We start from the raw sequence: 12419 nt of genomic DNA, 5'->3' as shown, positions 1-12419 counted from the left end.
AAGTTGCATCTCTTTATCGTGCTCGCCACTTTCTTACTCCCCATTCTATTCTTCATCTCTATAAAAAAAGATGCAAAAACGCATTGTGAACATAGTTGGACCTGCTCTTGCAGCCAACTATTATCATATTGTCTTAATGGTGCTTATCTTTCTCTTTTTTATAAATACTATAATGGGCACTGCTCTAAAAATTTAGTGTCTTTTGTGCCATCTACTAAAATTTATTCTTGTTTTAGTTGTCATTCAATAGAGTGTCATCTTTTTACTGTAATTATTCCTAAGTGCTCACAAAATTCTTATTCATTTAGTTTTTTTCCTTGAACATCAGTTCTTTGGAATTCGCTTACTTCATCTTGTTTTCCTGATTCATATAATTTGCAATCTTTTAAGTCATCTGTCAATCATTATCTTGCGCTATAAGCTTCATCTTTTTTCTTAATTTCCAACTCTAGTAGTGGTTCCTTGCTACCCTGAGATAGATAAGGAGAAAGACAAAGATTCCAACGATTTGCCTCCTGTTTAGCCAAAATTATCAGAGGTTGCACGTGCAATAAAGTTAATTGAATGTTGGTCTTTTTTTGAAAATAACAAGGTCGAAATCCGACAATCGCTAAACCTAGTATCAAAGATGTTTGATAATCATTCTTTAGAGGCAAAAAAGCAATTGAAAATGGACGATTTTTTTGAAAAATTGTAAATATTTTATTTCTTTATTTTAGATTGTTTTTTTTTAGAAGGTAAAGACTTAAATGGCATCTTGTTCCAAAGTTTTTTTTCTTTTTTACTTTCTACAACTGTTAAAATTTAATAGTAATTTGAAGTTGGTCACTTTAAAGAAGATTTTCAGTTATTCAAACTTTCTGTTATTCGGAGTAAATTCTTGTTCCCCTTGGAGGTTCAAATAACCGGGAGTTTACTGTGTATATATATATATATATATATATATATATATATATATATATATATATATATATATATATATATATATATATATATATATATATATGTATATATATATATATATATATATATATATATATATATATATAAATATATATATATATATATATATATATATATATATATATATGTATATATATATGTATATACATATGTATATATATATATATATATATATATATATATATATATATATATATATATACACACACACAGTAAACTCCCGGTTCGGGTGATTCTAAAAACAACATTTTTAAAAAATGTCTGATGACACCCCCTAAATGTGTTCTATGTAATAAATTAATACTACATTTAAAAAAAATTTTGAGTAAAAAAAAATATTTTTTATACTAAAAAAAGGATAATGAGCAGTAGATAAATCAATCAACAACAGCAAGTGTAAAAATATCATAATGATTTGAGCAAAGTATTGCAATGTTTTAAGCAAAGTTTCAGCTAGTCAAAATAGTGAATGGTACCAGTGCAAAAATTCAAAATGCAAGGCTTAGCTTTATCAAACATGCATTCCATAGCTATTTATCAAAGGCACCAAGTTTTATTGCACCAAAATATTTAGCACAAGTGACAACTTAATTCAAATTCAACACAACTCAAGTTCAGCACAAGTGACAACTTTAATAAAAAAATATTTGGTCTTTATATATTTAAATACACCTCAAAAATATCTCCAAATTAAAAAAAAAAAGGAATTAAAAATCTTTTCCCATAAAAAAAAAAAAAGAAAAAATCCTTGAACTATCTTTTTTTTAATTTTTTTTCTATTCACATCTCCAAAGCCACTACAGTCGAGGAGGCTACTTTTAGTTTTGGTTACAAACCTCTCTCAACCTTATAACTCCGAAACATGAACCTTGACAAACAAGGCAGCTGCACAAAGAAACAAGTTTATTGCGGTACTACCAGGGATGTGATGGGGATTAAACTCAGAACTTCTTGCTTACTTTTCGCTCTATCACTACACCACTAACAAATATTTCATTTGACCCGCTTTAACTGCTTAATGTTCTTCAAAGAATGAAGCAATAATGTATAGGGTAGACCAGGGGAATGCCAACACCTTAATACAATTTGATTTTTATAATTTTTTCTAGGTTAGTTACAATTTTGGTGAAAGTATCTAAGGATTTGTCCTAATTTTCTGCATCAAATTAATATGTAATGTTTTAAAATTATTTACATTACAAATGCTACATGAATGTTTTTTGTAATTAAAGTGTCGGTATTTCCCCAGCCACCGGGGTAATTGTGACACCACTTTGGGGTAATACTGACATTAGTAATTAATAAGACAATTATTTCACCAAACATGTTTTATTGTTACATTTTTTTATTTATTTTTATAAACATCTTCGCTTCCAACAAGGCTGCAAGCAGTCACTAATTAAAGTTGGAAGTTACTGAAAGAGAAAAGATTAAGATTGTAGAGCAAGATAACAATTGGCGGACGACTTAAAGGATTGCAAATTATATGAATCAGGAAAGCATGATGAAGGAAGCGAATTCCACAGAGCTGATGTTCGAGTCACAGTCACAGAAAAAGCATGAGACTTAATTGAATGACGAGTAATGAGAACAATTTGTGATGATGAGAACAAAAAATGAGAACATAAAATGATGAGTAATGAGAATAAATTTTAGTTGATGGCACAAGAGACGCTAGCTCTTTAGAGCAGTGCCCATTATAGTATCTGTAGAAATGAGAAAGAGAAGCAACATTACATGATGTGATAATGGTTGGAGGTTGGCTGCAAGAGCAGGTCCAACTATGTTTACAATGTGTTTTTGCACCTTGTCTAAAAGAGAAAGGGCATCATAAGAAGATCCGCCCCAGATATGGCAGCAGTATTCCATACAAGGCTGGACTTGAGATTTATAGAGATAGAGAATAGAATCCGAAGTAAGAAAGTGACAAGTTTGATAAAGAGATGCAACCTTAGCAGATGCTAATTTTGCAACTGATTTGATATATGGTTTCCAAGAAAGATTGGAAGTAAGAGTTAATCCTAGAAGATGAAGAGTAGATGACTCATCGAGTACATCACCGTTCATAAATATAGGTAGATCTAAACTATTGCGATAACGATTGACTGACAAAAGTTGAGTCTTATCTGTATAGAAGTTCACCAGGCACTGTGAGCCCCATGCTGTAGCAGAAGTGAGATCCTTTTCAAGCTCAAATGCCCCCTCCAAGCAATCAGAGAGTATTTGTTTCTTATCACGACAAAAATAAATGGTAGTATCATTAGCAAACAATGCCACCTTAGATATGAGAATATCTGGAAGATCGTTAATGTAAATTAAGAAGAGTATTGGGCCAAGGATAAAAACTTGAGGAACCCTTAAAGTTACAGAATAAGAAGAAGAGTGCTGTCCGTCGAGAATAACTTTTATATTACGATTGGAAAGGAAGGATTCAATAATCTTAAAGATATTGCCAGATACACCATAAGAAAAAAGCTTATGGAGAAGACCAGCATGCCAAACTTTATCAAAAGCTTTTGAAATGTCAAGAGCGATGGCCTTATCCTCTCCACCCTTGTCTAATGCACGATAAAACCTATCTGTTAATAATGTTAGCAAATCAGCTGTAGAACGAGAAGATCAAAATCCATATTGATGATCAGAAAGTAAGTTATTAGATTCAAGATGAAAAATTAAGTGTTTGTTAATTAAAGATTCAAAAACTTTGCTTATGATAGGAATAAGACTAATGGGGCGGTAGTTAGACAAATCAGATTGCTCTCCAGAACTTTCGAAAATAGGGATAACAGATGTTGTTTTCCAGCAGGCTGGAAAACAAGACTCCGATAAGCACTTGTTGAATAGTTTTAAGAGTATAGACGACAACTCTGGAGAATACTTTTGCAAGACAATAACAGGTATGTTGTCCGGGCCACAACCTGTAGAAGAGTCTAGGCAGAAAATCACTTTAGATACAGAAGCTGGAGTGATAAGAATGTCAAGCAATGGATTGACCTGTTTGTTGGCAATATCAGGTAGAACGCAACTAGTGGAGTCAAGAGATAATATTGATGAAAAGTTTTTAGCAAACTATTCAGCTTTGTCTTTAGGTGAGGTGACAAAGTCTGAACCATACATGAGAGGTGGAATTAAAGATTTGCCCCTAATATTGATATTATTAAAGATTCTCCAGAAATCACGAGAGCGTAGAGAGGGAACAAAAGATTCCATGCCAGCCTAAATCCACGAAGTTATGTAAGATGCTCATTTGTTGACAGGAAGACAAAAGATTTCTACCCAAGGGCCATCACGAAGAAAATCACGGAAAGAATCCCAGTCAGCTTTACTGTAGTTGTAAGAGGTACGATAATAGGGGGATTCAGGGGATGAAGAAGAATGAGATATTAGTTTTAGAGAGATCAAACTGTGATCAGAAGCACCTAAGGGTGAATGTACAGAAACTGAGCACTGACTAGGATCAGAAACAAGACATAAGTCGAGTAGAGAAGGTAAATGATTCGGGTTGTCTGGAAAGCGAGTTGAAAAGTTGACTTATTGAGTTAGGGATTGTGAAAGGCAAACGTTGTGGGCTTTAATGCCTGCAGAGTCACTGACACTAGAGCCAAGCCATTCATAGTGGTGAGCAGTCATTGACAACAACTATATTGGCTGATGGATAAAGAGAGAGGGCTTGGTCAATATTATCAGAAGTAACATCAAAAAGAGTGCAGTCTTGAGATGAAGGAGAGCGATATAGAACAAATAGAAGGCAATAGAGTGAAGTGGTGCTAAATGAAAGCACATGAATGAATAGTCCGTTGATTCAAACCTAGTTTCACGACAAATGGGTGAATTCTTAAGAATGTAAATGCTTAGGCCAAGCATTTGACTATTGGAGTCTTTCGAATTAAGGGAAGATAACCATCAACACTAAGATTGCAAGATGAGACAGCTGAACTCAAGTTAGTCTCACAAAGAGCAAGTAGGTCTGGTGAACTTTGCAAGATATAAGACTCAACAGAAGAAAAGTTACTTCGAAGACCACCAGTATTAGTGAATGATTGGTTTAGAGAACTTGGTGATAATGATGGTTTTTTGTGTTTTATAGTTTTTGGTACTTTATTCATTTTAAAATTAGATTGAAGAACTTGACTCAAAGCATAGATAGTACTCAGAACACCGTTTAATAGCCCAACCAATTGCCTCATTACTGCTAATACACCCTCAGGCATAACAAAGAGCTCCAAGTCTGGCCTCCGCAATGCACACCAAAAGTACAAACAGGGACGCCATCCATGCGCAACCTGGCACTGTTAATACTTTAATATTTTTCAGCTGTTGATGGAATCAGCCTCTCTGAGAGCTAACACAGAGTTTGGGAAACCTGACTACCAGCCGGCCTCAGTACCATAAAACTGGGTTTTGGAGCTGTACCCTCATTAGGAGATAATAGAATAAGTTGTCTGGTTATAAAAACAGAGGCACAAGCAAAATCCATGCATTAAGTCAAGAAGATCCAGCATTCAACATCTTAAGCTGGAAACAATGTATTAAAAATACATCTGTGCCAACCTAATAGATGAAGAAGGGGTGCGAAGCTGGTCAACAGATAGAATCTGTTTACCCCTTAAGTCTTTGCCTAGGAGGCTTTCTGCAAGACAGTAGCCGGATGCATTTAACATCTCCCCAAGATGAGAATTTTGAGCCCCAAGACAGGGGGTGTTTCAAGTCGGAGTTGGCATCTCCTAGCCTTTGCCTTAAAAGGCGTATCCTACAAGGCAGCAGGACATGTAAATAAACAGTAGTAACAGGACAGTAAATAAACATAGTATATAATTGATAATAACAAAGTAAGACAGGACAGTAAATAACAGGACAGTAAATAAACATAGCATTAAACAGAACAGTAAATAAACGTGGTAATAAATGACAGTAAATAAACAGGACAGTAAATAAACGTAGTATATAATTGATAATGACAAAGTAAGACAGGTTAACTCTTTGAGATATGAAAAAAACGTTTTTCAAATCGAAGATTAATGAGTAGGGCAAAAGTCACAAATACAGTTTTCGGGGGAATCATAACCGCTACAATCTACATGCGCCCATTTTCCACAATAGACACAATACGATGCCAGGGTTCAGTTTTTTTTCCATATTTATTACAAACTAGACACATCTCAGTGTCCTTTAAAAATTAATCAATCCCAAAACTGCTTTCATAGGGGTTCCTGTCATGATAATGGAGTGTTGCTTTCTGTTATTGCGATCATCTTTATTATATGTTGACAAAGATAGAAAGGGTGACAAATATTCCAGAGTTTCTTTGAAACATATTGGGCTTTGGGAGGTTTTTGGAACAGCTTTTAGAACTGTGTCCTGCTTTGAAGAACCAGCTTCTGGATTAGCATAAATCCCTGTTAAATTCCAGCAAGCAGTTTTCTTAGCACAACCTTCTGATGCCCTAAATGCTGTCGAGTTTCAGTAGCTGATTCATTGGTGGTTTCTGGGTGCTTAGCGGAAGGCAGATTGATATCTTGAATAGATTCCATGTTGGGTGGTTCATCAACATTTTCGTGGTCGATTATGACTGGTTGTTGAATCATGTTCTCGCAGATAAAATCCACATCACTGAATTTTCCTGGCTTGTAAGGGAAAATATTGGATGCAGCGAATCCTGAAACCCCTTTCTCCATTGTTGTGACATTCATGTATGCTTCGTTAAAGATAGAAGCAATGTCCTACACTGTTATTTTCTGGAAGCGGTTAGCTCTTAAGAATCCGTCACACTGTATGTTGAATGCTTTTTTCAAAGGCCCATAAAATGATAAATCCAAAGGCTGTAGCTTATGGGATGTATGGGGTGGTATAGAAACTACATTAATGTGATTCGCTCTTCAAAATTCATAACTCTCTAGAGAAATGTGATTGCCATGAATGTCTAACAACCAGCCGTTGTGAGAGCATGTATAGATGGCTCCCAGAGGCCTCTAGCCATCTTAGTAACTTTATTGAAACTATTTTTAATGTCTAACCTGTCAGCGAGGTCAAAGGCTAGTCGCAACAAATCAGTAAGGGTTACGCCATAAAACTGGTTTGATAGTTGTTTGATGTGATCAGTAAGTAATACTTCTTGTTCAGGAGTAAATACTGGTCCCCAATTCATCTGAAACACTTTTTACGGATCTGCCATTTTGTACAAGTTGAAATGCTCTTTTTAAAGTTTCCTCGTCCCATTTACCCCTCTCGGAGGTGCGTTTTCTTGATCTCACCATCTGAAAGGCAATACAAATAAAATATTTTAACATTTCCAAACTGTTTTAAGGTGGTCCTATACTAGAAAACCCAAAAAGTTTAATATACATTCTAATTTTTTGATTTTTTAGAAATGATATAGCATTTTATGTTTAAAATACAGTAAAAATTATAAAAGTGAAAAAATAAATAAATAGGGTCAAATTTTTGGGTCCATGGACCCAAAATATGGACTACATGCTGCGATAAACAATTTGTAAACCAAGAATGGTATGACCATGAAATTTTCACAAGTTTTTAACAACATATAATTGCACTCACCCTGCCAAAATCTAATGATTTAACAGGTTATTGAAAATTTAGGAGGAAAACAGGCTTAAGGCTTAAAAAAAGCTACAAAAAGGCTTGGAAAAGACACAACCATTTTTGAACCGGTTCGTTGACATTATTTATTTTGGTAAGGTGAATGTATATATATATATATATGCAATAAATAAATGCTTAAAACTTCAGACAAAGCAATGACAAGATATTTATCGCACAGTGCTAAAAAAATCTTATGTTGAGAAAAACAACAAAGATATTTTATGAGAAAAAATGAAATATATACATATATAAACATACAAATAAATAAATAAATAAATAAATATATATATATATATATATATATATATATATATATATATATATATATATATATATATATATATATATATATATATATATATATATATATATATATATATATATTTAATTTGTAGCAAACAAAACTTGAGCGTTATAATAAATACAGAAAAAAATTAATGTTAAAATAATGCTAAAGCTTTAATTGCTATGAGAAACTGTTGATAAAGAAGAAAACTGATTTTCTCTCAAACACATATTTTTAAATATCCTGCAACATCTAACTTTACTCTTAGATTTCTTTTTCCCATAACAAATAATAAGTATTTAGATCAAATAAAGTTAAACACGAGGCTTTTCTATAAGTAATAATTGTAAACATGCAAATTTTTCTTGCAAGTCATTACTTTCTTAAGTTAAGCAAACAGGAAACAGTTACTGGCTCTAATGTTTCTAATAGTGTTAAAAATCTAGTGTATAATGGCGAAAAACTCTAAAATAGCTTTTTTTTAATATAAAAAATCTGTTGCTAGGGGGTGTTGCTTGGGAAAAATTATTACTTCGTTACAAAATTTACAATTTTAGAGTATTTGAAATATAATTTATTATAATGATTTGTATATATTCGGAATATAGAATGTTTGAAATTTCAGAATTTGTAATTTTTGATAAAATGATTTTTTTGATTTTTTCTAGTATAGGACCACCTTAAATAATTTATAAATATTGGGGCAATACCGACACCTGTCAGCATTGCCCCGTGGTAGTGTGTCGGCGTTACCCCGGTGGAACAAGATGTTCAAATTGTGCGTAACCTTTTTCAATATTTTAATGGAACAAACGTCATTTTAGTCATTAATAGGCAAAAGTTCATTCATTTGTGCTACAGGAAATAATGTTTGAAAAAAAAAATTGAAAAGTCATTACCCTAAAATATATATATATATATATATATATATATATATATATATATATATATATATATATATATATATATATATAAATATATAAATTATGTTAGTGTAATCTACAAACAGAGTGCTTAATGTTCTTAAAGAACAGAGCAATAATAAATTAGTAAAAACACTTATCTAATTTTTTCTTTCTTCTACATAGTGTTTCTCCATCAGTAGGTTCATCAGGAAGAATGTCTAAACATTAAAAATTTTCAAATTATAAAAAAAAGTTGTTTCACAGGAAGTTGGGAATCGTTATAATTAATTATGTAGTAACTGTAGTATTTTGCAACCAGGAAGTTGCATTAACTACATGAGGAAACAATGCATTTGTAAATAATAATTTTTGATAAGCATTAGCCATTCATAGGGCAGTCAAGAAACATTTGCTGTACGGAGGTTTGAACCAAATTATATTTCTATTTTGCTTTTTTGCAATTTTTTTTTCAAATTTTAGCTCGAAATTTTTAAATCCGCTTTTAACAGCATCTTCATACACGCGTTTGGAAGAGTTAAAAATATTTTCATTAGAAGAGTTTTGATTTAGTCTATTGTTAATTGAAATGGGAATTTGTTTTAAGACTTAGGGGGGATGATTCAAATTTATATTAATAAATATAAATTCGAATCATCCCCCCCAATATATAAATTCTTATAGGCCTTATATTAAATTATAAGGCCTATAAGAATTTTCCGAGAGGTTAAATGTGACATCAAAAAAATTCACAATTTTTAAATTAATGTTAATTTCAATTTGGAAGCCAATGTTTTTGAAAATTTCTATAATATTTTTTCTAGTAGTAGCATGGACTCATCCGAGAACAGTACAAACAGTCCTTGGGAGGATGACAATGCAGCATCAATGAGCAAAAGGAAGCGTAACCCAACAGGCATTACAAAACATCTTGTTACATGATCAAAGCTGTCGTCCCAGTGGTGTGCCGCCAGCTTTCTGGTTAGGGGATTGAAATCTTAATCCCATGTCAGTCAGCAATCCACAAGGCTATCTACACGAGAGCTGCTCAAGTGAAGAAACACTTGGTGAGCACGCTTCATCTGGAGAAGTGGAGCATACACTTTGATGGCAAACACATTGAGGGATTTGAATATCAAAACATGGTCCTCAAAAATGAATCTAAAGAAATTAAGTTGACTGTGCTAAAATTGAAAGATGGGGAAAGCTCAAATGATCGCAGAAGGACTCCAGGATATGTTAGTGGAGTTCAACCTGTGGGGATTAGTTGTGATGATTGTTGCTGACACAACAAACATGAATACCAGCAAGAAGACAGGCATTGTTGTTTGCCTGCAGCAAATGTTCGAAGAAAAAGGTCACCCCAAACCCAAGTTCATTAGTTGCCAGCGCCATGTGCTAGACCGTGTTCTCCGCGTTTTCATGGGCGATGAGCTCCATGGGTCGACTAAATTACCAAACATAGAGTATTTCTTTGTGCAGGATTTGATGAGCAATTACGATAAATTGAAAGCAGCATTCAGCAACAGTAAAACTGAGATTAAGGAAACAGGAAGCTGGAGAGATGACGTGAAGTTTCTCTACCACCTCACTTGTGTCTTCCGTCACTTAACTGAGAGAAATGAGATCCCCTTCATGAATTTCAAACAGATCCCAAACATCAACAATGCACGCTGGAACTCTCGTGCCATTCTAGCGTTTATTTACTTACTTGCAGTCAATTGTTCTGCGTTGAAGATTTTAAAGAACCATCTGAAGCTTTGAATGACTACCCAAAAGCTCTCAATTGCTTGAAGACTCACTGGAAAACAGATAATTCTCCAATTAACATTGCCCGAAGCAACAAGTGCTGCGAGCATGCCATCAAAGTTATGCAAGAATTGCACGACTCCTGCCGCAACAAGGACAACCTCCCACTGAGATTCATTCTCTCTAATGACATTAACGTGAATATTTGACTTCTTTTTGCGTTTGATGATCCTTTATAATGTTGTATGCATGTGACTCTACAGCTTGTATTCAATTTTGTATCTGCTTACAGTTACTTCAAAAATTTGGCCAAAAAGCTGATAAATAAAATTCTTAAAATCATTTTGTGTGTGAGATTTTTTTATCAAATCGCCTTGAATGTAATATTTTATTTAATCTTAAATGAAAGCTCATCAAAGTATGATACAGGGAAACGAGGTTGTATAAAGTTATCAATCTTTTATATATATATATATATATATATATATATATATATATATATATATATATATATATATACTTAACTTATATATATTATATATATATTTATATAAATATATATGTATATATATATATATATTTATATATATATATATATATATATATATATATATATATATATATATATGTGTGTGTGTGTATATATATATGTATACAGTTATATATTTCATAACTTTACAAGTATAAAAGCGCACATTCATATATGTTATATATACATAGTATATGAGGCTTGGACAGGTATGGCGTGCAAGCACACTCTGTATCTGACCACGCTCATAATGTTTTTTCTTTAAAATTTGACCACGGATGTTTTAAAGTTTTAACAATTTAAATTCAAAAGAAACATCATTACGTTACGAACAACAATTACCATCAATATTTTCTAACGTTTTTATTATTTGCGATGGCTTTTAATGAAATAAAAGATTAATTATAATGATCGTTAAAAATAAATGCATTTTGTTTAAATTAAATATGTAAATTTTTTTAAATATGTAAATTTTTTTCAACAGGCATGTATTTTTTATGATAAATTTAAACATTTTAAACTATTTTTCCATGTCTTTTTAAAAAACTTTAATAAGATTACTTTTTTTTAAATACTTCAAATTACGAATAAGTTAAACTTAAATCTTTCCTTTGCAATGGAATGATTTAATTGCTTCACTTTTAAAATTTTAAAAAGTGAAACTAAATTATTGCAACATTTATAAATTATTGCTGAATTATTACAAGAATTTAAATAAAACTTGTTTATTTATTAAACAATCATTAGAAGTAGTTTTTTTTTTTTTAATGTGAAGTTATTAATAAGAATGTTAAATAAAAAAAAAATCATAAAAGAAATATACATAACAAAAACTTTTATTCATCATCTTGAAAGCACAATAAAATTTATGCAACTTTTGATTGCATTAAAAAAGTTTACTTAAATTTCTGTATTGTAATAAATAATTTATAATTAGTTTTTTTTATGTCAATTATTTATAATTTTTTATGTCAATAATTTATAATTAGTTTTTTTTATGATCAATTTTTTCACTTGAAAAATGCTAATACTTTAAGTTTGAAACAAAGATCATTATAATGTAATTTAATTCTGATAAAAAAAAAATGATTTAATTCAAAATTAATTTATTAAAAATATATAATTTTATACGGATAAAAAAATATATAGTTTAGTTTCGATTTAAAAAATATTTCTAATTCTGATTAAAAAATTAATTACTTAAATTTTTTAATCAGAATTAGAAATATTTTTAAAAATTAAAATTAATTACTTAAATTTTTCAGAAATAAAGTTAATGCTTGGGTTTGGCTTTGGCTTAACTCTCAAATTTATTAAAAAATATTACTAAATATTGTTCAATATTGAAATTTTATTTATTCTTGAAAAAAAATTAGCTCATTTTTATTGC

The 12419-nt window shown here is 31.3% G+C and overlaps 1 protein-coding gene across 4 annotated transcripts in view; it reads left to right on the top strand.

Annotated features, from left to right (window-relative positions):
- The window catches only part of LOC100197539 (tuberin), a 100564-nt gene that overhangs the window by 8632 nt on the left and 79513 nt on the right, over positions 1-12419 (top strand). The gene's annotated exons all lie outside the window — the stretch shown is intronic.

The sequence above is a fragment of the Hydra vulgaris genome, chromosome 12 (genome assembly GCF_038396675.1).
Source record: "Hydra vulgaris chromosome 12, alternate assembly HydraT2T_AEP".
Lineage (NCBI taxonomy): Eukaryota > Metazoa > Cnidaria > Hydrozoa > Anthoathecata > Hydridae > Hydra > Hydra vulgaris.
Note: the sequence above shows the minus strand (reverse complement) of the source record. Positions and strands in the feature narration are given on the sequence as shown.